A 27550-nucleotide genomic window follows, 5' to 3' on the forward strand; every position below is an offset into this window, starting at 1 on the left:
CAACTACTCTGAAATAGTAAGCAATAAGTAATTATAGTACTCTATGAGCCAAGTAATCTGCTCCATGTTGTCCTTGATATCATTCATTCACTAATTAAATAACAATACAGTGACTTAAAAGTTTTAAATCAGGTGCAGCATATAGCCTATTGACTCGATACATCTATGTTGCATTTCTAAGTTTAAGGTATTGTTATGGTGCACTGTGATGGACGGGGCCGCTTATACATAGCCTTACGCAGATTTTAAAATTTGTATGATGACAGTTCTAACATTAATAATAGTACCAGCAATAATATTATAAGTAACACTGATGTGAGACTTTTTCTCTGTTAGCAAAACCTTTGCCAATAGCCCGATATAAACGTAGGCAAAGTTATAGTAAGTCAGATTGAATCTTAAGCAACACCATTATTGTGGAAGCAGTGACCGGAAGTTGCAGCCTTGTTGCCGTGTGGTGTGACAGTAAAATTGTTGGCTGGGAACAGGATGCTGTCAGGCCGAATAGACGCACCGATCTAACGGAGAGAAACCGCAGCAGCATCCTTTGTTTTCTGGGGCTGGATATCCAGGTAAGGACGGCTAACTAGCTCAGTTGTACTGCTAAACTGGCTGCATGACATATTTATATTGACCGAAACGTTATTGACGCCGTTGACGTCACGTAGGACCTGTCTTTTTCTTCATTTCCAGTCATGTCGAAATATGGCTATTGTTTGGCATACTGTCAGTTAGGCAGCTACCAAGACCAAGCCATGTAATGCAAAATCTGTCCACTGAGCTTAAGAGGTGATGTTGGTGGTGGTTGTGTGGTAGCCTGTTGTGTCACACACACAGCACTCGTGAGTGTCGGTGTGACGGTACAGAGCTCGTTCCCAGCTCAGCAACACCACATTTTCGTGCCGTAGCGCATCCATGACTGCGCTGCTGTGGCGGTGGGGGTTTGGCAATGCATTGCACCACCACCAGCGCGCGCACGCATGCACTCACGCACACGCACGCACACAGGTGTAGCTAGTGTCGGTGTTATCTGCTAATGTGCAACTCCTGACACATGTCTGTTCTGCTCTTCCAATCTGTCTGCTGCAGATTGGAGCAGTTGCTTCTGTGGTGGACAGTGATGGGTAGATATTTACATTATCAGGTGTGTCTAATATCTTCAGGCTTTTAAAGTGCTTTGTTGACTTTCGTCTCCTGTGTCTCGTCATATGATCCTGTGTATATCCCACTGTTACATGAGGTGACAGTTCTCTTTGTATTTATATTGCGACTTAAGCCACCCGAAGACATTGCTGTACATAACTGCGTTCGTGTGTATCTTATCATGTCAGTTAACTGTGCTGTAGTGATACATACTTCCAAAGAAATGTTCCATAAAATCAGTACAAACCAGTTGACCCACAGCAAACATGGAGATTTTGGAGTCACTTGAGTTTTGGGCCCCAGGGCAGTTGCCTGCTTTGCCCAGCTAGTAATCCATGCATGGTGCCTGGTCTGAAAACTTGGACTGAATATTGGATCCAGCACTCCTCATGTTGCCTGTCCCAGAGTTAATGCAGAGCAGTATAGATAATATACACAGTGATCTCAGTTAAAAATTTCCTTGATAAGAAAATTAGAAACTTTAATAAATAATTTACATTAGGTACTAATAATCAACCACATCACAAAACAAAGGTATTTCTAAGCAGACTACCGTCAAAGAAATTTCAGTTCAAGGGAATTGTTAAGCTCTATACTCACAGAATTAGTGACTGTATATATGTTTTTAAAAGTGTTGCCATGTTTTGACCACATCAGCACACTGTTGTACATCATGCTCTATTAAACTGTCTGATTTGACTATTTTTGAGAGAGGTGGGACTGAGACCATGTATGACTGCATGAGTGACTAATTGGTCATGATCCCTAATGATTATACTATTGGAAAAATTGATTTGTGAATTGAATCACTGATGTGGCTCATTTATTTTACATTAAAGTAATGGTAGATAGTAGCCTACTACATACTGAGTAAGTACAGCCTTTGTGAAGTTGTTGATGCAGTATGTTTTTCACACAATATATCTTTTCCTTTTTTCAGTATTTCTCTTTCTGTTTTTTTATTGTAGCCTTTTCCACCATGGCACACTGTGTGCTTAAGGTAGTATCAGACAGTGATGCTCTGCACTGCTCTGATCGGCCCAGCAGATTGAGTTTTAAATACTCCAGATCATCCCTGCGTCCACTGGGCGTGAGGTGGGGTACACCCTGGATAGATATCCAGATCATATCCACACGAATGATCTGTGGTTTTGTGCTGATGCCTTTTCTGCTCTGTGAAGTTTACTGGACAAATTATGATGAGAATCTCATAATGTTTTTCTGTTAAAGTAAATCAGAGCTATCAGGAAAGTGTAACCTCTGCCTTCAAAATGACACACTTTACTAAAATGACACTGAAACTGGCCTAAAACAGATTTAATACGCAGATTAAGTTTGTATAAAATGTCAGAGGGGTCAGATGTTCTTGCTATGCTTAGGGATGAGGCAAAATTAACTGTTATCGTTGCATCCAGCCTCCCTACAACCCTAAAGGATAAGTGGTATAGGTAATGGATGTGTTCTACCGTATCCAACACCTAAACAGTGGGATACAGTTACTCTTTTGCCCTCTTCTAATTCAAATTTCAGTAGCTGTACACTGTGGTACATTGCAGTAATAGCTGTAGCAGTGTTTCCCCTAGGATCTTTTCAGTTGTGCTGTTATGTATGCATCCATGAGTGTCTTATGCCGGACCCGTATTTACATATATTGTATAAGAGCTGCTTAAAATGACGTTAGAATGGTTATAGATGAGGTTACTCATGTTCGCCTTGTTGTGAGTGTGTTAATTCACTGTGAGGTTTTGACACTTGAAGGGCTGTGGAGGCCCAGATAGCTGCAGTAATAAATGTCAAAGAATTAAATGCTTCAATGCAGAAAATTTCATTATTTTGAAAATACTGTATATAGCAATAGATGATAAATGTATTGTGTCAGAGTTTTAGACTTATTTGAAAATGCTAATAGAATTTGTGTATAGGACAAAGTTGCACCAGTTTAGTCAAAGTTTGCACTTCTTTGAAGCTGGCCCATACAATCGGGATATTGATGTAACCATTTTAATTCATTTGTGTACATTTGTGCGGGCAACATAAAAAATTGTGCTCTCACTGTTTTTCAGAAATGAATCATTACATCTTCAAGCATAGACTCAGAACATAGTTAATATCCAAATTACTGATTTACTTGCACATTGTTTGTGCATCAAAAGGAACATCTGTACTTAATTACTTCTCAAATTATGAGTGATATTAGATAAACTGATAACTTGAGAAATAATGAAGCACAGATGTTTGTTTTGCTTGCACACATTTACAAATGTATGAGACCACTTTAGAGTCATTTGGGCATTGATGGGGTGCGGACATAATAGACAGATGCTTCAAATTTTAGTTTTTAATTTCTCAGAAATGATTTGAGCACAAAGGTGCACAAATGAATTTAAATAGTTTTTTTCCATATCATATCTGCAATGGCATTAACGTGTAGTCTAACATTATTAACAACTAATCATGTAGCTTGGGTTTTAACTATCACTTGGCCATGGACATTCAGAAATGTTCACTTTTTTAAACATCACTTTTTTTTTTGTTCTTGTACTTCTGTCATATTTCTACTGCCTTTGCCAAAGAAGTTAACACAGCAAAATACATTCTTTTAGGAGAGGTAGGTAGGTTTACCTTGTTGCTGTATGCAGCTTGTCCTGAAGTTTAATTTTCTGGCTGCTGCTCATGCACACATAAACAGCCTATGCTGGACTGCTAAATGGTGACAAATATGTGCCTGTATTTGTTTGTGTGTGCTTGGTAGGATGCCCTTTGTTTCATACTAGCCCCAGTCAGCTTGAATTCATACACAGCTGAAACAGGAAGTGAGGAAGGTAGTTAAATTTGCATGAAAAGGTCTGTTTAAAGCAGGATTTCATTAACCTTATGTTTGTAAAAATACAGTACTGTGCAAAAAGTTTTAGGCACTTAAGATGTTTTTACTCTTATCCTTCATCAGTAGCATCAGAGAGGTGTCTGATCAGTCCCAGATTAAATCTGCAGCAGGACAATGAGTCCAATCACACAGTCAGCATCATAAAAAACTTTCCTCAGAGACAAGAAAAACAAGGAGTCCTGCAACAGATGGTCTGACCTCCACAGAGCCCTGATCTCAACATCATGGAGTCAGTCTGGGATTACATGAAGAGACAGAAGACACTGAGACAGCCTGAATCCACAGAAGAACTGAGGAAACTTCTCCAAGATGCTGGAACAAACTACCTAAGTACAGGTGTACTGAGGAGAACTGGAGCTGTTTTAAATGCAAAGGGCGGAGGGGAGTCATAGGAAATACTGATCTGATTTAGTTTTCTTCTGTTTACTGCACTTCGCTTGAGATTAATTAATCATAGGATTCTTTTTGACAGCATCCTCACTTTACCTTTAGTGCCTAAAACTTTGCACAGTACTGTACATTTTTCCATATAGTTCAGAAACCCTGGTTAAACCTACAATACATAATTTTTGTCTTTTGTCTGGAAATCAGTTGCAGCATCTCGTTTTAGCCGGTGCTGAATGTTGCCTTTACTGGTTAAAATGACGAATGTCGCTAGCAGTACATTATATCAGCTGTCACTAATTAATGTTGATTCTGTCAGCAATGTGATGACAGGACAAAATTAAACTTGTCTGTTGTCACTGTGTGTGCTCTCTACACATTCCTCTAGTTAAAGTTTTAAGGGAAGAATTATCTGTAACACCACTGTGACACCACTATAAAACCACAAATGAATTGAGTGTTTCTTTAGTTCCAACAAATCCAACAGAGTGAACCCTTCTTTCTTAAGGATCACGCCAGGTCAGTGTCAGGGGTACAACTCCCAACTGAACTTATTCACATCATACCAATAATTTTATCTTATAAACGTAATATTTTATCCATGACCTTCAACATTTGTATCTGTAATGAGTCATAAATATACAATTATTAAATAAATTCAGTTTGAAATAAGAAACAAAATAGAAATTTTGTATTCAAATAGATTAAATCATTTCACTTGTAAATGGTCCCTCATACCCTAAAGACAAATTATTTGATACATTTTCATTGTGTCCCCTAGGTTCTTTATTTGCTCATTGAAGCAACCTAGTTACAGAGTCCGGAAAAAGACATGGAATTTCACATGGGGGCCACATTGAGATCCGTGCTGACAGTGCACTGCTTCTGTCTGCAGTCTTGATGAGTAATGCTGGATAATTTAGTCCGGGCAAACACAAACAGTCCGGGTTTTTCCTGGCTCTGAGTGGAGCTTCAGCTTTAGGCCCAGAGCTGTAGGGCCCAGGAACAGTTTATTTGATCAATTTTATGCAGTACTGGGGGGTGAAATATTTTTCCAGTAGGCTATTGTTGCATTTGACAGGGTAATAAAGCACACCGTTTCCCCATATATAGATTTTGTTTGGGTGGTACATTGAAAAAGATTTTCACCTAAACAAATTCTGACTTTATAGAGATCTGTGTGGAAACAGCTAAAATTACAGACTGCTAAAGTGGTTTATGTGCAGTCATTCACTACAAATCTTAATGTTAATTACTCATCTTCATGTTAATTTTTTTCAGTTTCCAACACAAAGCAGCTTGCTCAAGAGTTTTTTAGAATCAAGTCAAGCAGTCAAGTTATTTACAAGGTCAATGATTTATTATTCTGTCCTGTTAGAAGATATACGTTTAAAATAGTAACAGAAAATGCAAACTGTGCAAAAATGATGCATCCTGGTTTTCAGCTATTATTGTTCAGGTGTTGACTACTTGATTATTTAATAAAATGGCATAATCACAGCTTCCCACAGTCCATATAGGCATCAAATATCCTGTTTTGTCCAGTCAACAGTCTAAAGATAAAAATAGACCAAAACAGCATATCTTTACATTTGAGAGGCTGAAACCAGAAATGATTTTTGTTCTTGACAATGATAACAAATTAACCAGCTCTCAAAAATGTTGATCGGTTTTCTGTTTGTTTTTTCTGTTGTGACTGACTAATAAATTTATTGATTCAACACTAATTACACCCCATTGACTCATATAGAGGATGACACAGCACTGAGGTTATGAAGTTGAAAGCATTCATCAGCTGCTGCATTTGTCTTGTTCACAGGACAACCCCCCTGAAAAAACCTAAAAAAGAAGAGGGATCAGTCTGCACAGGTTTTCATCAAAGTATAAAACTGAAAAAGTTACGTGATTCATAAATACCTACAATAATGACTGCTTTTCCTCTTGTCAGATTTATATCTTTTTAACCCTTTTGTGTACATTAGTCATATTGTGGCTGTTCAATGAGCATAGCTCCAAAGATGTTGGTATATTGATTAGAGTGAAACCTTGACCCACTCTGCTTTGTTAGTGCTGTCAGCTTTCACAGCAGAGCTCTGCATGCTCAGTTTGCATGGTGTTGTTTTCTGCAGTTAGTTTTCAGTATTTTTAGCTTTTCTCCTAGCTCTGCTGCAAATGGTCAGCTTAAGGGCCTAACCACTGTCTTGGCTGGAAATACTGTTCATCTATTCAGAAACCATATTAGATGAGCCATTGTAAGGAATCTCATTTCAAATAAAGAATAGGGCTGGGCGATATGTGAAAAAATCATATTGCAATGTGATTTTTCATATTGCTCGATATCAATATATATTACCATATTATTTTATATAGAAATAATTATTTTATTATTTCTGTTGAACTTAGATGTTTTTACTCCTAAGTGAGATGTGAAGATACCATAAGGTCAATTTTAGGGCTGCCCCCTAAATGTTGACTATTTGATGCCTCAGTCAGGAAGAGCCTGATTCAACTCACAGAAGTGAGTCAGCAGGTGACACTTTTTTTAGCTGCCTCACAGTTCACACAGAGAGCACAGCAGGAGCAACAGAGTGACAGGCTGTAAACTTTACAACTAGATCTTGAAATGACCAAACTAATTGTGGAGTTAGATACTGGAGTTAGACACAATGACAGCGTGAGAAAGGCAGTGTGAGTCGCTCTGATTCTCTGCGCTCTGGTGTCAGGTGAGAGCTGTATGCTGGTCGTGAGAACAGACACTGGCGTTATGACGGTGTTATGAGTTAAAAGCGGCTGAGAGAACTGCGCTATGACCAAGATGCCAACTTTATGTCTGCAGTGTCTCGGCTTTATATATTTTATAGCAGCCTCCCACCGCAGGACAGTTATTGCAAAACTACTGCATTATTATAAATTTGCAAAATACTCGGTTGAGCCAAAGGGAGAGAGAGAAAGAGGAGACAAAGAGAGCAAATGGTAGAACAAACTAGCTAACATTAAGCCACATTTGTATTTGTATTTTGTGTTTTCTATTGGTACAAATCCCAAATCCCCCCAGTTTTTATCAGTTGTGTCTGTCTCTACTGGCTCTCTGTACGTGTCAGTCCTCTGTCATTCAGGACTGTGTCCGCTGGGGCATCTTATTCAGTAACGCTATTGCTTGAGTTTTTGTTAACATTTTCTGTCATCATTTTATATATATATATATATATATATATATATATATATATATATATGTGTGTGTGTGTGTGTGTGTGTCTGTGTGTGTGTATATATGTATATATATGTGTATATATATATATATATATATATATATATATACAGTTGCAAGAAAAAGTATGTGAACCCTTATATATATATGTATATATATATATGTATATATATATCTGTATATGTATATGTATATGTATAATTTTGTTGGCTAAATTTACTGACCTTTGGCCTAACTCTGCATTGGTCATTATTTAATTCTTTTTGTAGATAATCATTGTTCTGCTGTACTGTACTGTATGAAACTCTACTGTTTCATACCTACTGAAATGTGACAGTTGCTTTAAACAGTACCAAATATATAACCCTGCCTACCTCATGTCCCTTTCTACTGAAGACATGTCAGAAAAGGGGTGATTTTATATTCAGGTATCTGTGGTTGTTTTTGCTGCCAAGTTAACCTCTGTGTTTTGATCACCCTACACATGGTTGGGAAAATCCTGATATCAGAGACTGATGCCGCAGGATCATCCTTTAGCTTTGACTTCTGGACAGGGATGTATGTTGTCCATGTTGTGAGTTAATAATGTTACATAAGGCAGATTTTTTCTGCAACATCTCCAGTACAGTGAGGACGCTGAGGCTGCAGAGAACATTTGCTCTTCACTGTATCTGCCATAGTTTACTTAAGCAGCTGCACTTATGGATTTTTCCACGAGATGAGAGTTACAGTGACATCATTGAAATTTTCTTGTGTTATATTACATTTCAGCAACTATTTCATGCATATCAATTATGTGTAATAACATGTAAATATTGAATTCATGTCGTGTGGTATGACTGCGTATAGCATGGTATTATATCAGTTTGTCTACTGTCAGCGATTATGTCATTTTGTTACACCATTCATACCATGGTATTTATCCCTGTAATATCTTTTAGTAAATTAGGCCATTGTGGACATTGTTACAAATCAATTAGCAAGACTTCGTTATTGGATTTGATTTTCTTGAAGGTTTACCTTGTCAAAATTCAAATGGGTGACAAAGTACAGTAAAAACCAGAAAAATGAGTGCAGGAACAGGATGACAATGGTCCCATTCATAGGGCTTGAGGGGTCACTGAATGGTTTTGATAAATATGAAAATGATATAAATACTAAATTGACTGCATTGTTTATATAACATCTTTTTTTATTATTTTTAGCATATTTTCTTGTTGTGTCAACCACTCAGTGCATTACACTACAAGTCACATTCATGCATACACGCATATAGTGCTTGTTCTACACATAGAGCACTCTTAACACACACACACTCACATACCAATGGTACAAGGATACGTTGGCACACAGACTGGAGGAGCAAGGGATTGAACTGCTGACCCTTTGATTAATGTGAATCCTTAACGTTCACCACAGATGAGGGAATATCTTCACAATCTCTAGTACATAGTAGCTATGGCTCAGGAGGTAGAGTGGGTTGCCCACGAATCCAATCCAAATTGCTCCTGATGGCATTGGATGAATGTGTGTGTATGTGTTAAGAGTGCTCTATATACACTGAACAAGCACTGTATTACTGTGTGTTTTGAATGGGTGAATGTGACTTGTAGTGTAAAGTGACATGTAGCTTTGAATAGTCAACATGATTAGGAAGGTGCTACATATGTGCAGTTCATTTACTGTTTACCAACACCTAAGACATTGGTTTTTCACCCACGTGTATTGATGTGTATCATGATATAAAGTTACATATACCATGATAAAGGACTATTTTCATTCATATTACTCATACCTTATGTCAACAATACAGTTAGGAAATACATTACATAGACATGTGATATATGTGTGTGTGTGTGTGTGTGTGTGTGTGTGATTTTAAAAGTGTTCAAAACTACTAGCTCTATTTGGTCATCAGTAGTAGCATTACAGACAGGGGACAAATAAATTTCAGTCTTTGTTGTTTTTATTATCATGATAGATCTGACCTGCAGAAAAATACAGATCATAATTTTGTTTAAATTAACTACAAATAAAAAGAGATCTGGCACCAACAGGAACATCCTATTTCCTAACATCCCATTACAGTGGGCTTTCTAATTAATGAGCCTGTATCATGTCTAAACTATAATGGTTACACCTTGCAAATGTATGTTGTACTGTCTAATTACAAATAATCACAGTTGGATTGTATTCAATCTGACCAGCATGTCTCTTTAGGTAAAGTAAGTGTTAGTATTTTTAGTCAGTGTGCAGTGGCTGCTACAAGTTTGGTTTAATTGTCACTATTGCTGTCAGCAGTCACACAACTATAGCGTGATTGCTGACAGAAGTCTTTGCTTTTTATTCTCTCTTGACATGTTTTCTTCTGTTTGTCCTTTGATGAGCTACTTTGATGAGATGCTTGCGGCTAGAAACATCCTTTTTTTTGAATGGGTTTCTTAAGTGAAGGAGCGAAACATGATGAATCATCATGAACATCTCAAAAAGAATATGGTCTACAAGACTGAAAACAGCTTGCCCAAACTTATTTACTTATATATTTCACACTTAAACATGGTAACAATAGCACCACCATATGGTGAAAAATGACCTAACAAATTTTGCAGAATATTTTGGCTAATATCTCAGCAACCATGGGGCAAAGAAGAAAAATTCCAGTGATGATGGATTCAGTGTATGATACTGAAGAGATTCATATAAGCCACGCCCATTTGCAAACATTTTCTGCAAGTTTGAATTTTTTGCTCAGCCTATTTTTGACTCCCTTTCTTCATTCTTCATCCAAGCTTTACCAAACTTGGTGCATTTTGAGATGTCACGTATCGTTTGTCCATGATTGGCTGACAAACTTTTCCGGGAGGCGTCAAATCAATTCAACCTGCTATGACTAAATGTACATAATTTGGCTCAACTGCACCTCCAAGTTTGATAGAGTTTCACCACTAGGCAGCCATTTTTACTGAATTGATTTTTAATAAATATGACTGGGATTTAAAAAAAGGTCTGAGAAAGGATAAAGGTTGTCAAATTAAAACTCTTTATTTTCATTACAGAAAAAAATGCTTTCTGTGCTGCTCCACCCACCCTCCAGTTGTTGCAGTTGACTGTCTAAGGGTGTGTGTATGTTTGTGTGTGTGTGTGTGTGCGTGTGGGTGTGCGCGCGCGCGCGGGAGGGGGGGGGGGGCGTTCGGGAGTCAGGGGTCAGGGGTGACTGGATTGAGGCCATCAATCAAATCCAATTCAGCTGGCTAACTGTCTGTCTGTGGCAGTCAGAACCTGGACTGGATTAATCTTTGTGTCACCTCTGATCTAGTTAGCAGTACCACACTCGCCCATCAGTCTGAAGTTTTATTCATGGAAAGGCATTATGCTTTGGACATGAAAACTCTGTTACCCTCTAAGTAGACCTAATGTCTAGCTCTGGAGAAAATCTCTGTTAACTTGTTTGTGTGAAGTATTTTGGTAGTATTGTCTCTTCCTTGTTTTTTTGTTTACGTCTCGTAGGGATTAGTCTCTGAACTGATCTTGGCACTACTTCCTTCGGCATTCCAGTAAGCATCACACAGCCCTGAAGCACACCACAGACCTAAATACCAAGCTGCTCCTTAAGGCCCACTCTGCTCTCTTCCTCATCCTTTTTTCTAGAGATGTCAGCCTCTGTCTTTCCCTGATTAAAGAAGAGGAAAGCAGTGTGAAACATCAGATCAGAAACTTGTCCTAAGCAATTAGGTGGAAGAGATTATCTTGTTTCAAGATGTTCAAAGATGTTTACTGAGAGTATTTATTTCTAAACACTAGGGATGTAATGGTATTGTTAAACTACCAATATCACAAGAACAAAAGTGTTGCGATACCATTGTGGACCTGGACATAATAAACGATAGGTCTTCTGTTCAAAACTGTAGTTTTGTTATGCCCGTGGTGGAGTAGAGCAAAGAGAAATGCAAACCACAGATACTGTATTCTAATCTTGTTACCAAGGTATTATCGTATTGTGAGATTTCATATTGTTAGATCCCTACTAAACGCCAGTGTTATTTGACTTGATTCTTCTTCAAGTTTTGCTGGTAAATAAAAAGCTGCCCTTGAGTAATATAGTGATTAAGGTTAAGTCTGTAAGATGTGACCTGTGGCTCTGTGGTAAACTCATTAGCTCAGGCAGACATCAGCTTAGCTCTTGTGCTTCTTACCTGAACCAGGGTTTTCCCAGATCTCCGCTGTCTGTTGAGAGCATCAAGGGATGCGGTCTCAACTTTTTCGTAAAGTTTTAGACCAAAGTTAATTGGATTTCTAAAGATTTCTCTTTAAATCCAGTTTCTCTTTTTTAGTCAGTTTTTTGACATCCATCTCTGAAGCCCGGCATGTCTGTATATGCATTTATACATGATACAATGCTAATGATGGGCTATCTAAGCTAACTTTTAGCTTTTTTGTAGGCCAAGGTGGACCTACTGATGCCATGGGCAACAATGTGTACTGTGATTCTGTGCTTTTGTATTCGCCAAGTTATCAAGTGCTTGATAACTGTGTGGAATTCCAGGAACTGCTCTTGCGGTGAGTCCACCTGTTTGAATATAGTTTGCAAAGCAATTGAGTATTTAATAACATAAATTGGTCTGTAGAAGCTTTTTTGTTTTAATGCAGACCAGATAATATTTTAGTCACATTGAAGTCGCATTGTTAGCTCTTACTGTACCAGACAGTTAATTAATAACCCATTTCTGGTTAAGTTGAAAATGTGTGCATATGACCACAGTTTTCAGCTGTTGAGGACTGAGCAGATTAAAGATTTCTCTGGTGTTTATGGAAGTTAGCCTCATTTGCCAGATTCTCCAGGCTTTTTAAATAGTTCTTCAGATTTTGTTTAGTCCCATTCATCATATGGTTTTTCATTCATGAAATCAAATCCAAACCTCAGAGATTTCTATACAGTATATTTCTAAATCTTAGATCTGTTCACATTTCACAATCACATTTTCCAGACTAACAAAAGACATTCCAAATCAGTGCACATGCCTCACTTTTATGTCAGATGTCTAGCCTTCAAGAGTTTATCCAAGCAAATGATCTACTTGGCTACTTGAGGACTTTACACACCAGGGGCAAGATGAATAAACAACACCAAAACGCTAAATAATCAACTGCAAATATACAGGAGCTGAAGCTCTACCATGCCCAGTTGATAGTTCGGATGTTACTTGCTGCAAGTGGTTCAAGTAGGGCTGCATGATAAGATGTCTACTTAATGGATATAGCGTTATCACAATGTACGGTTATTTTAAGAATGTAATTATTCATCTTGATATTTATCTGTTATAACTTAATAATTAATAATCCAGCTGGGTGAAATTCATTCTGAACTTTGTGAATTGAATCAAATCAAATTCAGAGATAAATGCTGATATTCAGCCCTAGGAATAAATAGCCACTCTCACAATCTGGCTCTTAAGACCATGACAAAATGAGAAATGGACTATAGATGTATAAACTGCAATTTAGGGATAACTCCTTGTTTGTAAAATTTTATAGCCTGTCATGCTTTCAATGAAACTGCTACAAAAAATAAAAATAAATAAAATAAAATAAATAAAGATAGATAACTAGGGGTATGAATATCAGGGTGCAACTCTAATATTTACTGATTGATGCTGCTACAATCAGCGTACAGTCAGCCTGCCAGTCTGTCAGACCTTGAACCAGGTGATTTTTTTTTCTTGCCTTTCTGTGTGCAAAACATCCACATTATTAAAATCCAAAGCTAATCATTTTCCATATGACAGATCTGGACATCATCTTGGTTCTCAGTTCATCCTTCATATGCCCCAACTTTAAAAGAAGTGCTGTGTGTCACAGTTTCAGTGTCCAATTATTTGCAAACTCACTGGATTGGAAAAATTAAAAGTTTATGATTTTGATGTTGTGAGCTGTTGTACTTGTGAGAAATCACACAGTTGTCAAGGGATATAGTTACTTGATCGAACTGGTGTCTATATCGCGCCGGGCCAGTAACCAGCATTTCAGTTTTGTCTGAGTTAAGAAGCAGGAAGTTTCGAGACATCCAGCTTTTAACAGAAGACAAGCAGATCTCTAGTTCCCTAATTTGAGCAGCATTGTCAGCCTTTATAGGCACATACAGCTGGGTATCATCAGCATAACAGTGAAAATTAATTCCATGACTCTGAATAATTTGGCCAAGAGGAGAAATATAGAGAGAAAAGCAGGGGGCCAAGAACAGAACCCTGGAGTACGCCATATTTCACATCAGAAAAGGCTGATATGGTGTTATTACCACAGACACACAGAGTTCTGTCAGATAAGTAATATTTTAACCAGCTGAGGGCCAGGCCAGAGATTCCAAATCCATTTTCATTCCATGAGTATACAGTGGTCTATAGTATCAAAGGCTGCACTAAGATCAAGTAAGAGGAGCAGGGAGGTGGAATCTGAATTCAGAGAGAGTAGAAGATCATTTACTACTTTAGCAAGTGCTGTTTCAGTAGAGTGAAAGGCCCTAAAGGCAGACCAAAAAGGTTAGAAAAGATTATTATCAGCTAAGTGAGCTGAAAGCTGCTGAGACACAACTTTTTCTAGTATTTTAGAGAAGAATAGAAGATTTGAAACAGGGTGATAGTTACTCAAAGACCCAGGATCAAGGTGTGGTTTCTTAAGTAAAGGTTTAACCACAGCTGTTTTGAAGCTAGAAGGAACAGTGCCAGTCGTCAACGATAGATTCACAATATTCAGCACTGGAGGGCCCAAGACTGGCCAGAGATCTTTGGAGAGTTTACCTGGTAAAGGGTCAAGAAGGCAAGTGGTGGGTTTAGAAGCTAGTACCAGCTTAGATAATGAATCAAGATATACAGTGTCAAAATTCATCAGAGCAGAAACTGTCTGAGACTCCATGTGATGCTCAGCTGGTTCTGCAGCAGATGCCGGAGAAAATGAACAGATTTTTAATCTAATCTCATCTATATTACTGCAGAAAAAAATCTGAAACTCATGAGCAGTAAAGGGCGAGCAGCTAGGAGCTTACTGCTTTTCAGCGAGTTTAGCCACAGTGTCAAAAAGAAATCTAGGTTTATGTTTACCACTATTGATTAAGTTTGAAAAATATGCTGCTCTGGCAGTAGACATTGTACGCTTATATTCCAGAACACCCTGGTGCCACTGGCGATACAGAGCTTCTGATTTTGATTTGTTGTGCTCTAATTTCCGGCAGGCTTGCTTCAGAGCATGTGTGTCATCTGTGAACCAGGGCGTAGACCTCTTTGACTGTCTTAACTTTAGTGGTGAGAGGTGCAACTGAATTGAGGAGAGTAGACAGGGTTGTATTTAAATCCCTGGTACAGTTTTCAACAGAACCTATTGCTGCAGTAAAAGGGGCCAGAACCTCTGGTAGTTGCTCACCAAGAACAGTTAAAGTTATGGGACATATGTGTCTGGTGGAAGATACATTTGAAAACATTTTAGGGTGACGGGGTAAAGTTGCATCAAATTTGATAAGAAAATGGTCAGATAACAGATGTGACAGGAGAGATAATCAGATTAGACACTTCTATCCCACGGGAAAGAATCAGGTCTAGAGTGTTACCACCACAGTGGGTTCATGTACAGACTGTGTGAACCCAAAAGTATCGATATGACTGGTCTATAGACCAGTCATATTGATACTTATAGATGAAGTATTAGTAGGAATGAGCCATCTAGTGTTTCTATTAGGAAATTTTGGTGGCCTTTTATTCAATGCTTTATGGGACATAGCACTATCACCAGTGGCAGGAGTGGTGATTTGTACAAGGGGGAGTGATTAGTATGGCGGGGAATGGAGACATTCTCAGTGCAGTAGATCAGGGTATCAGTCTGAGCATCTAAAGTCTGCAAATTTTCCTGGTTAGATTTATCATCTAAGCTAGTGGACTCCAAAACCGCACCACCTAAAGACCTAGCAGGTTCTCTAATCACCTGCGACCTGCCGAGCACTAGGGCCCTACTGTCAAACCCAACGTAAACACCTGTCTATATTCCTAGATAAAATAGCAGCGAAATAGCAGCTGCATCCTACCACTCCAGTAGGATGCAGGCCATCTACCTTCGGCAGGTCAGGGTGGCCCCAGAAAGAAGGCCAGTTATCCACAAAACTATATCCCTTCTCACTACAGTGATGAACCAGCCAGCAGTTCAGAGACGTTAATCTGCTGTACACCTCATCATTACCCTGCATGGGTAAAGGACCAGAGAAAACTAATCAATGCCGACACATCTTTCTGGCAAACTCCAAGCTAAACTAGCTTTGGTGACCTCATACTGCTTCATTCTAATATTATTGGTGCCGACATGAATCACAATGTTGCTATAGCTAGGTGTGGAATGTGCCTGAGCCCCCTGCGTGATGCCAGCATCCTAAGATTATCCTCTATGTCAGAAGCTCTGGCCCCAGGTAGCCAGTAAATATTGGCTGGCGAAGCTAACCTGACATTGCGAGTGATGGAGTCCCGTATGACTAGAATGCATTGTTTAGCCCTGTCAGCAGGAGCCGGGGAGACATGCTGGCGAACAGGACTACCAACAGGGCTAGCAAGAGGCATAAACCGGTTTGCAGTCGGGAGAGGCGACTGCATTATTTTTAAAGCACTTTACATTTGAGGGGAAATCTCAAAGTGCTATACAACAGACAATAGATTAAAAACAAATTAAAAACGGGCATAAAACATAAAGTAAGTAGCACTCCATTTAGTGTGCTTTCCTGAACAGAAAAGTCTCTAGCCGTTTTTGAAACAGTCCACAGTCTGTCTACGTCAAATTTGACCCCCAAATTGTAACAGAGGAAGAGAGGGTGATGGTGTGCCCAGAAATTTAGTGTCGCGATTTAGCGTCTCCCAGGGCCACATACTCAGCCCTGTGAAATCTGTGAAAGGGACCCAAACCATTCTGGAGCAGTGCCAGAAAGTCCAACTGTGCGCTGGAGATGGTGGAGGAGAATAATGTGGTCGACTGACTGACTGACTGAAGGCAGCTGTGAAATCCAGGAGGATGAGGAGTGATGAAGACCCCTGGTGAGGATATTGGTGACTCTGACCAGGGCTGTCTCTGAGGGCTGGAAACCAGATTGATTTATTTTTTTTTTTGAGGTAGTCCTGAAGCTGGACTGCGATAACCTTTTCCAAAATCTTTAACAGGAATGGTGAGAGACAGCTCGCGATGTGGGCAAATCCAGGGGTGGGAGGCTGGGGGCTGATAGTGAGGAGCAGATTGTGTTTACCTTGGTGGTGAAATGTGCAATGAAACTATTGCACTGCTCCTCTGTGGAATTATTGCAGGATTTGGAGTTTGAGCAGATGATTTATTATGGAAAAAAGTTGTTTAGAGTTGCCGAGACCATTATTGATTATGTTTAAGTAATATTGTGATCTGCCAATGGCAAGTGCTCTGCAGTAGTGTTTTTGGCTTGGTGTTTGGTAGAGGCTTGTAGTTTGTAGCAGCTAATGCTAGCCCAAGCCAAACACTGGCAAAGTGAATGCGAGCGGTTAACCGGCTACAGAGGTGATGATCCAGGAGATAGCACTGAAAGGCGGTCCACAGAAGATCTCAGATGCCATTTACAGAAAAGTCCAGTGGTGTTGATCAGTTTGGAGACCGATGATGGCCAACGCCGCTAATACAGTGCGGGTTAGCTCGACAGCAGCAGCCGGTAGGATTACTCCCAAGAACAGCAAATTGACAGCCGCTAGATGTTAAGGCTTTGTGTAAAGTTCAGAAAACACCTACTAGGGCACATCAAATAATCAAGCAACTTTCAAATAACTATCCAATGGCATGGAGAGGTGGCGAACAGTCAGCGCCTGCGTCCTCTCCCCACTGCGTTCCACAGTGTCCCCTGCCTCATCTGCCTCACAGCAAGACAAGACGAGAAATAAGGGAGACGTTGATTCATAAAGAAGACTGGAATGTGGTGTGATTTATGGTAAGGGATCTGGTTAATGCCTTGCAGATAGATGTAAAGATAAATGGGGAACAACCCTAGTCATGGTCTGTAGATCTGTAAGAGTCCAATCTCTTTTAGAGACCTTGCTTTAACTCTAATTTTTTCCTTGCAGAAGTGTTGTTCAGTGCCTCAAACCTTCCAAAATATTGGTCTAGTTCAGGGGTGTCAAACTCAATTGCACAGGGGGCCAAAATTCAAAACACAGTTTAGGTTGCGGGCCGAACAGGATAAACATTTATTGAACACACTAAAACTAAATGTTTTTGAACATAAATATGAATAAAAACAGACAGGAATATTATTCCGGAATAAATAAACTTAAACTTTAAATAACTTAAAATATTTTGCTCTCCATGAAAATATATCCTGTCAAAATTATACAAGTTAGAAATATGAACATGCTGCAAAAAACACCTGAAAAAATAAATAAAAATTGTGACACTGCTTGTGCTTTAACTAAACATTAAAATAACAAATCAAAACATTTTAATTTCTTTGCTTTTATGTCATTTTATTAGAGCTGGATGCTTGGCATCTTTTTTTGGCAACAAGTTCTTTTATGTTTGGTGTGAGGTCCTGTGTTGTGGAGATTCTCAGGATGGACTGCAGGTGCTTATCCGTGTGTGCTGTTTTGTTAGTCTTCATCACTGAGAAGAGCTTCTCACACAGATATGTGCTACCAAACGCACAAGGTTCAAGCCGCATGTAGACGGAGCTGGGGCATTGCTGCGGGAATGGAGTGAATAAACTGTGCGGGCACTGCAGTGTCGTACTTTGCCTTTAGTGTCCCATTACACTGCAGCTCAAACCGCTCCATCTGAATCTGCACAGGTGCAGTTTCCACGGCAAATGGGTTGCGAAACAACTCAAAGTTCTTTTTCTGTGCTTCAAAGTCACCAAAGCGCTGTGCGAACTCAGTGCGCAGATTGACGCGGGAAGTGTTCGGCAAGGCAACTGAAGCGCTGCATTATGGGATCGGTAGTTTATTGTGATATCAGTGCTTCATATCGCCGGGCCATTAATGACAATAATATAAAATGATCTCTAGTTCGTTCGTTGTGCTGTTTTCACAGGATGGAGTGGCAGCTTTGTAGTCAGTAAAGGCTTGAATGCCCTGCCACATCCGTCTGGTATTCATTGGGTCTTGGAAGATGTCCTGAGTTTTCTGACCATGAGCCTGCTTTGCAATCCTTATGGCACAATTTAGTTTTGCTCTCACTGTTTTGAGCAACGACATGTCACCTGATTTAAAACCATTGTTTCTTGACTTAAGCATTGCATGTACCTCATTTGTCATCCAGGGTTTCTCATTGGCTCATTCTCATTGACTCATTCTGTATGTAGGCCAACACAATCTGAGCATACTCCTCTATCTGTGTGTGTTGGTTTACAGTTGCATCGTCCTTGAACATGTCCCAATCAGTGCATTCAAAACAGTCCTGCAATGCTTCTATAGCTCCTGTGGGCCAGACTCTCACCTGCTTTGTGGTGGGTTTTTCCCGTATCAGCAGGGGCTTGTAGGTGGGGAGAAGCATCACAGAGAGATGGTCTGAAGAGCCAAGGTGGGGACGGGGTGCTGCCTTGAATGCCTTCTTGATGTTTTCATAGGCCAGGTCCAATGTGTTCTCTCCCCTGGTTGCAAAGGCCACACACTGGTGGAAATGAGGGAGAACTGTCTTCATAGTAGCCTGATTAAAGTCACCAGCTACAATGAAAACACCCCCCGGATGAGTATTTTTGAAGTCAGTGATGGAACGGTAGAGGACACTCAGGGCTTCTTTGGTATTTGCACTAGGGGGAATGTACACTGCTGTGATGGTGATAACAGTGAATTCCCTGGGCAGGTAGAAGGGCCTACACTTTACAGTCATAAATTCAGTGTCTACAGAGCAGTGACTCGAGACAACTGCAGCATCTTTGCACCAACTGTTGTTAGTGTAGACGCACACATCTTCACCTCAGGATTTACCGGTGAGAATGGTGGTCCTGTCTGACCAGAATGTTGTTAGCCCTACCAAGGCTTACAGTGTTGTCCGGTACAGATGAGTTGAGCCACGTCTCTGTCAGGATTATGACGCAGCAATTCCTTACTTCCGTGTTTGCTATTAAATCCAACTTCAGATAGTACAGTTTGTTCTCCAAGGAGCTGACATTCAAAAGCAGGATGGAGGGAAGTGGTTCTGTGGAAGTTAGCTTTTAGCCTAGCCTTTAGCCCTCTTCAACAGCCCCGCTTTCGCCTTCTGTCGCACCGCCTCCGTCTTCTCCGGTGATGGGTTGTGCTGATCGGAGACTTTGCTGCTTCGTAGGCCGCCAGGTGTAACTGGCGTAGCAATCTGAGGCTCCGTAGGCTATCCAGAGTGCTGGTGTCAACAGTACACAAACTGTGGTGGCTGCGTAATTCCAGTACTGTCCCTCGGTCATAAACAATCTTAGTGAATCTATACTTTGAGCTAACTATTAAGTTTTGTGGCATATCAATTGTACAAAGTTCAGTGTTATCAGGAGTCACTGTGGCCGCAGGTGATCATGTTGCTCCTCTGTGGCCACCATATTCTCATATGAAAAGGGCAAAACTGCCAGCCCACACTCAAATGTGATGATGCGTGTGAGCATAAGTGCGTCACACTAGAACCTTTTATGAAGTTCTCACAAATGTGTTGCATTTCCAGGTTGCTTTGCTTTCACCTTCTGTCCAGTTTATCACAAACCCACTCTGTGGGGTTAAACTCTGGAGACTGTGCTGGTCTTCCATCATTGGAAGCCACTGTCTGTTTTTTTTTCTTCTAATGTTTTGGCTCATTATCTTTCTGTAGGATGAAAACCTGACCAACTAGTCTGTCTTCCTTTGTTGCTTGCCTTTTTCTCACCATTCTGGTAGCAATATACAGAACTACTTTCCACCCTACAGTATTGTCTAATAATGCATCAGAGGATGTAGTAACACAATTTATTTCAACATTACTTTTGTGTGTAAGTAATCAACAAAACTTTGGGCACCTTTAGGAACTGTTTGTATTAACTTTCAAGACTTAAGGAAAGGTGTAAGTTTCTTAATCCCTGAAAAAGGCTTGTTTTCTTACATGATTTTTCAGTTTTAGTTTTTTCTGTTAACAGGAAGAATGGGGGTGTTCCAAAACTTCTGACCAGTAATGTTTTTTGAGGATCGATTAATTGTCTGATGAATGAAAACTGAGTTATGTTTGGGATATGTACTATTGAATATAGAGTGACAATGTAATGACATTTTATTTTTAAATTCTACCTAATTGGTTTGTCCAGAATTTATTGCTGGTTATTAACACTAGCCTTTTGGTTGCAAGGCTATCAGAGACCTTTGACAGTTGTTCCCGTCCTTGTTCCTTGCGTATCTTTTCTTATATTTAGACCAGTGTTTTGTTCCTTTATCTGGATTATTGAATGGATCTTAAATTAATTTCCTTAAGGACTATCTGGCACATTTTTTTTTAACTTTCTCAACTTGACCTTAGGTAATGTAAAAATTAATTATGTAGAACAGCTCAGTCTATGTCCTATATGTCCTATTATGTTCTGCTTTTTTGTTTTTTCAGTTTTTTTTTTTTTCTGTATTATTACCAACTTGCTGCACTCTGCCTTAATGGGGATCTCAGTGACTGGTAAATGTAATAATGCTGATCTCACACACACACACACACACACACACACACACACAGAGAGAGAGAGACTTTTCTCTGTCCAGAGTAGCCAGTAATAAGATTAGAAAATGGTAGAACAAACAGGGAGAGAGACAGAGGAATGGGGAAGTGACAGAGGGGTCATCTCTTTCCCATTCACAAGTGAAGCATACGACACCACAGCTAATAGTGGTGTTGTTGTGGTTGTTGTATTCTGGGCACACATGTACACACAATCTGTAGCTTTTTATATTCTGGTAGGTTATGAATTTCATATAGAGCTGTATACATGGACACTTCAGAAAATTGATACAACAGCTCTGTTTGGCTAAATTGATACAAAAATTGTTTTGAATCATATTTTTTCAATTCATCACAAATCAATACAGATTTGTATACTGTGTTTTGATACAATAACAAGAAACTCAGCTGTGCCCTACCACATGCCTCTAGCACCAGTCGAGTGTGTAGATGGTATAAATGTACGTTTTTGTGACTCACCCCTTATGTGGCTTAGGAAATCCAAAAAAATCACCTTGGACTGGCAGCACCATTAACCTCAAAAGTAGCATGGCTGCTGATTTTACAAGCCGTGTGACCTACGTCACATAATCAACTCTGGTCGATAATGGTCATGACAGGTTTTGGAAGCCGGGGAAAATTTCTGATCATGTGGACTTCATGTACACTTAGATGGTCCGTGTATCGTATTTTTCTCCTTAACTCTAGGAACCACCAGTAAACCAGCATTTTGGTAGTGGGATAATAGGGAACTGCAAGCTCTGAAAACAGATGCCAGCCTTGACGTCACACATCCACTGAACAGAATAACTCTTCTGAAATGTGCCACTGTGTGGCTGAAAACTACTAATAATTGTAGGAGACCTCTTATTTGAACCAGTTAAGGGGAGTTTTTCAGGGCATGAGTTGATAAAATAACGATGAGTTGAAAATAAACTAATGGATGAAGAGTAGATACTAACTAATGCACCCCTGGACAAACATTTTAATACCTATAGCTTAATCTTGTCTTTTGAAAATAGTTCAGCTGTTTGGGCAGACATGCATTCAGTGCATGTTTGTCCCTCATCAGAAACTTCACACCCCCACTTTCTTTGAATTGGCATGGGTCGACAATGGTATATATGAAGTGCTTTGTGGGACAGGTCTGGGATTGGTTTTGCATAGAGGCAGACAGTCTTGAGAGATAATCCTGTTTGCTTTGGTAACTATACTAATATGATTAAATAAAATCCTCTGTGGGGTAGGGCTGCACGATTAATCATATTAAAATTGCGATCTCAATTCAGAGCTCTATGTGATCTCATTTCTAAATGACAACGATGCATGAAGCCTTTTCTGCTGCATTTTCATCAGAGACACCCGCTGCATCAAAACGAATACTCCTATTTCCCTCAGCCAGTGAGAATGTGCCATTACACCATGTGATTCAGAGCAGCTTAAACTCAAATAAACCCAGTGAGAGCGAGTGAGTGACAGCGGCTAATGACAATGTGAGGTCAGACGTTGTGATAGGACAAATGAAAACGGCAAAATGAATCCAGAAGAAAACCCCGCTGATGGCACTGTTCTTGTGATGAAAAAAGATTAGCTAGTTCTACCATTTTCTCTTTTTCAATTCTTTCTCTCTGTCTTGGCGGGCCGCTGCTACAAAATGTATATAGCGAAAACACTGCAGACAGACACTGTCAGCCGGTTTTAACTTGTCTTATCAACAGTAGTTTCCATTTTAGATGTGCGGATTCTCGTGGCGGGCATGCAGCTGTCAGCAGCTGTCACCTGACACTGGAGCGGAGAGAATCAGAGCGAGTCACACTGCCTGGATTGTCGTTCTGTCCTTTGTTTTCATGAAGTATCTTAGTTTTGTGGTCTGTCACACTGTTGCTTCTGCAGTGCTCTGTGTGTGAATTCTGAGGCAGCTAAAAAAAAAGAATAACGACTCGTCCACTGACATTCTGTGAGTCATATCAGGGTACTCCTTACTATTGTATCGAATAGTCGACATTTCGAGGGCAGCCTTAGAACCTTACACAATTTATTGCCATTACCTGACAAGCTCCCATAGACACAAGGAAATTACAGACTCAATCAGCTGCCATTTAGCCAAACATTCAATTCAGTTCAATTTAATCTTATTTATATAGCGCTGAATCACAATAAAAGTTATCTCAAGGCATTTTTCATATAGAGCAGGTCTAGACTGTACTCTTTAAGCTATGGCCTGTCCTATATCAGGCACCATTATATTTTCTGTTCCGCTTCCTCTTGTATCGGGTAAATTAGTGCAAAAAACATGCTGAAAAAAATTGTGAGAGAGAATCGTGATCTCAATTCTCAGCAAAAAATTGTGATTCTCATTTTTTCCAGAATTGTGCAGCCCTATATATAGTGGAGCACTTTAAATAAGACATGTCAAGCTCACCCAGCAACAAGAACAGTAAGATGGCAGTGTGCTATGATGCAACATTGTCTCTTTTTGTCTTTATTTATATTTTAAACATTAAAAATTAACTTGTGTTGTAACTTAAAAAAAAGTAAATTAAACAAAAACCAAAGCAGTTTGTGAAAGGTATTTCCTGCCTGGGATTTTGCACCTACAGTCCAGAACTTTACTTTCCACTGTGCTTAGGGGCATAGTGTCTTTAAATAAGTAGGGAACTGCATTTGTTATATCCCTGTTTCTTCACAATTGCTTCTCATACATGGCAATGGACGCAAAAGTTGACATGATAGGTTTTTGTTTTGGTACTGCCCTGCTAGTCCTGCTAAAGCTTGGTGTGGACAGACACATTTTCATCCTCTTTCTGTGGTCGTGGGGATGAAACCTTTTCAGATGATAAAAAAAGATTTGTTGTGTATTCCATCTTTGTTGGTACTGACGGCAACATGTTTTGCAGGCCATCTTAATCTGGGCTTCATCACTTTTAAGGTAACCAGACCACATCCATATAATGGGGTGGTCTGTTCTGAGGATAGCGTTCTCTACTCTCACTGTGACTGTCATCGGTTCCACTCATGTTTCTTACTCGTCTACCAACGGTACTTTATGACAGGAAATGGCTGTGTACTTTGATGTGGAAGTGGAAAACTGCTGCCTGACTGGCTATTTTGCATTAATACCTGCCTTGTGATGGGCTGTTAAAATTTAATGCCCAAATTGAATAAAAATGCCCTATGCTTATCGTCTTAATCAACATACATTTTATTGTGATCCCAGAACAATATTGTTTTATCACCCAGCTCTGTGGCCATCTATATCAAACAATGAGCTTGATCAATAAAGGTACTTAAAATTATTTGCAACATCTACATATTTTCTAAAAATCTAATTTTGGGGAACTTCACTGAATGATGTAGGTTTTATAACCAATGATATGAAATTAGCAATACTTAACAAATAAATTCACCTAGCTGCAGCACCACAGGGGTCCTCAGGGGTCCTTTTGATGATATCACAGATTGCCACATGGCTATAAGATTTTGATAATAATTTTAAAATGGCTTCTTTGTCTTGTTACACTTAATGACTTCTAACGAACTGTGAATCTGAGACAAAAGTCCCCTGGTTATTTCAATACTTAAGACAACAAGACATTGTCTGTTTAATAACACTCATTCAGGCACGCTGGGAAAAATATACACTTTTACTCAATATTTTATGTGTTTATTTAAGGGTGTAATGGTAAAATTGAAGTGTGGACCATTACACTGCATGACAATTTTGACTATCTGTAGTTTTATTTAATGTGTTAGTATGTATATAAAGTCACTTATGTAAATTCAATTTGATGTGTATACAAAAATGGGTGCATCACATTTTTGACCCATATTAAAGATGTGGATGAAAGACACAGAACAGAGAAAGGAGATAAAGACCAGGAGAGAGCTCAAATAAAATAAAATTCCAACATGAGAAGAGACTGAATTTCAGTAGACACACAGTTGAGGAAACTGTGTCCTATAGGAGCAGCTACAGGTTTTTTCCTGGCTCAGACTGAGTTAGAAGTGGTTTCATCCTGAACATGTGTACTGTGCCTTCCCACTGGTCGAGCAAACACTTTTTACAAGCTACATATTTTAGTTCTAATACTACAAGGATGCATGAGGAGGTTTTAAAAAATAAAAAATGGCAGGATGAAATGTTCTGCCTCTGGTTGTGAAATGTGTAGATGAAAACAATGGCTTAAATACACTGTTCCACTACGCTGTAAGAGGGCGACGTTTTGCTGGTGTTAAATGTTTAAATGAAAACAAATGTTGCTGTTCAAAAGTGATGTTAAAATAACATAATGCTGGCTTTGCTTTAATATTCTTCTAATGACTTGGGAACTCTTGGGAATACCCTTGCCTCGTCTTACCATCCAACTCTTATCCTGTCAATAGTTGGTCCCTTCCACTTTTTGTGGTTCTACACTACTTTCAAACTGACAAATTTACCGCATCTTATTAGAGACAAATGTTTAAATATTCAATTATTACTTTTTAACTGCCAGTAATAACAGGGGTCCAGATGTACTTTTCTACTAGTAGTACTAGCGATCCCTACTGAAAATGTCACACTTTTTGTGAGTGTTTTTTTTTTTTGTTTTGTTTTTTTTTGCATGCCATGAAAAATCATAATTACAAAATAACAATGGTTGAACAAGACTTATAGTGAAGAGATTTTATCACTGATTTGTTCATCCTCCCAAAGTCAAGATAAAGCCATAGGGCTATGTATCATCAGGATTTCATCCTTATCTTACCAGGACCCTTATCAGTCTGACTTATACTGTTACTGTATGATTTGTTTGTTTTGTTTTCAGAAAGAAATTCAGAACAAGAATAGATATACAGTTGCAAGAAAAAGTATGTGAACCCTTTGGAATTTCAGGGTTTTCTGCAACCATTTCTCCTAAAATGTGATCTGATCTTCATCTAAGTCAAGGGTATTGACAAATATAATGTGCCTAAAATAATAACACAAAAAAGAATTCTGACCTTTCATGTTTTTATTGAGAGCAACCATAAAAACCTCATAGTGCAAGTGGAAAAAGTATGTGAACCCTTGAATGAACTCAAAAAAGCTAATTGGAGTCAGGTGTTAGCATACCTGGAGTCTTGTTAAGAAAATAAGTTTGGAGGTGTGGACTAGAGCTACTTTGACTGATAAAAACCACTCAAACTTTTTGACTTTAGTCATCACAAGAAGAATACGCTTATGTGAGCCATGCCTCGCCAAAACGTTTTCAGAGGATCTACGATCATTGTTGAATTGTTGATTTACATAAAGCTGGAAAGAGTTATAAAATCATTTCAAAGACTTTAGAAATTCACCAGTCTACAGTTAGGCAAACAATCTACAAATGGAGACACTTTGGGACTGTGGTTACTCTACCGAGACGTGGGCGCCCAGTCAAAATGACCCCAAGAGCACAAGAAGACTGATCAGTGAGGTAAAGAAACAACCCTGAGTGACAGCCAAAGATTTGAAGGCATCATTGGAGCTGGCTAACATCTGTGTTCATGAGTCTACAGTACATAAAACATTGAACAAGCAGGGTGTCTATGGCAGGACACCACAAAGGAAGCCGCTGCTTACTAAAAAGAACATTGCTGCTCGCAAGTTTACGAAAGAGCACATTGACACTCCACAGTGGTATTGGCAAAATGTTTTGTGGACTGCATATCATCATGAAAACATCATCCCAACCGTAAAGTATGGTGGAGGAAACATCATGATTTGGGCCTGCTTTGCTGCATCAGGGCCTGGCCAGCTTGCAATCATTGAGGAGAAGATGAATTCCCAAGTGTATCAAAAAATTATTCAGCATAATGTGAGAATGTCAGCTGAAACTCTGTAGAAGTTGGGTGATGCAACAGGACAATGAGCCAAAACACTAGAGCAATTCCACAACAGAATGGCTTCAGAACAACAAAATCCACCTTTTGGAGTAGCCAAGTCAGAGCCCAGACCTCAATCCAATAGAGATGCTATTGAATGATTTGAAGAGAGCCGTATACATGAGACGTCCAAAGAATATGACAGAGCTAAAGCAGTTCTGCCAGGAAGAATGGGCTAAAATTCCTCCTGAATGATGTGCAGGTCTGATCTGATACAGGAAGTGCCTGGTTGAGGTTATTGCTGCCAAGGGGAGGTCAACCAGCTATTAATTCCAAGGGTTCACTTTCTTTTTCCACTACCATTTTGAATGTTGAATGAGTCTGTTCAATAAAGACATGAAAGATAAAAAAAAATTTGTGTTATTATTTTAGGCACATTATATTTGTCA

General features: G+C 39.3%; 1 protein-coding gene across 2 annotated transcripts in view; it reads left to right on the forward strand.

The window, feature by feature from the left end:
- Nucleotides 1–441: 441 nt before the first annotated feature.
- Nucleotides 442–27550, forward strand: part of LOC108896748 (protein FAM110B) — a 61210-nt gene continuing 34101 nt past the window's right edge. The window contains exon 1 of one of the 2 annotated variants that reach the window (XM_018695987.1): nt 442–572. The gene's annotated coding sequence lies outside the window, so the exon portion shown is untranslated. The remainder of the gene's footprint in view (nt 573–27550) is intronic. The other variant, XM_018695988.2, reaches the window with a different exon arrangement.

This window comes from Lates calcarifer, linkage group LG4 (assembly GCF_001640805.2).
Source record: "Lates calcarifer isolate ASB-BC8 linkage group LG4, TLL_Latcal_v3, whole genome shotgun sequence".
In the NCBI taxonomy this organism is placed as follows: Eukaryota; Metazoa; Chordata; class Actinopteri; family Centropomidae; genus Lates; species Lates calcarifer.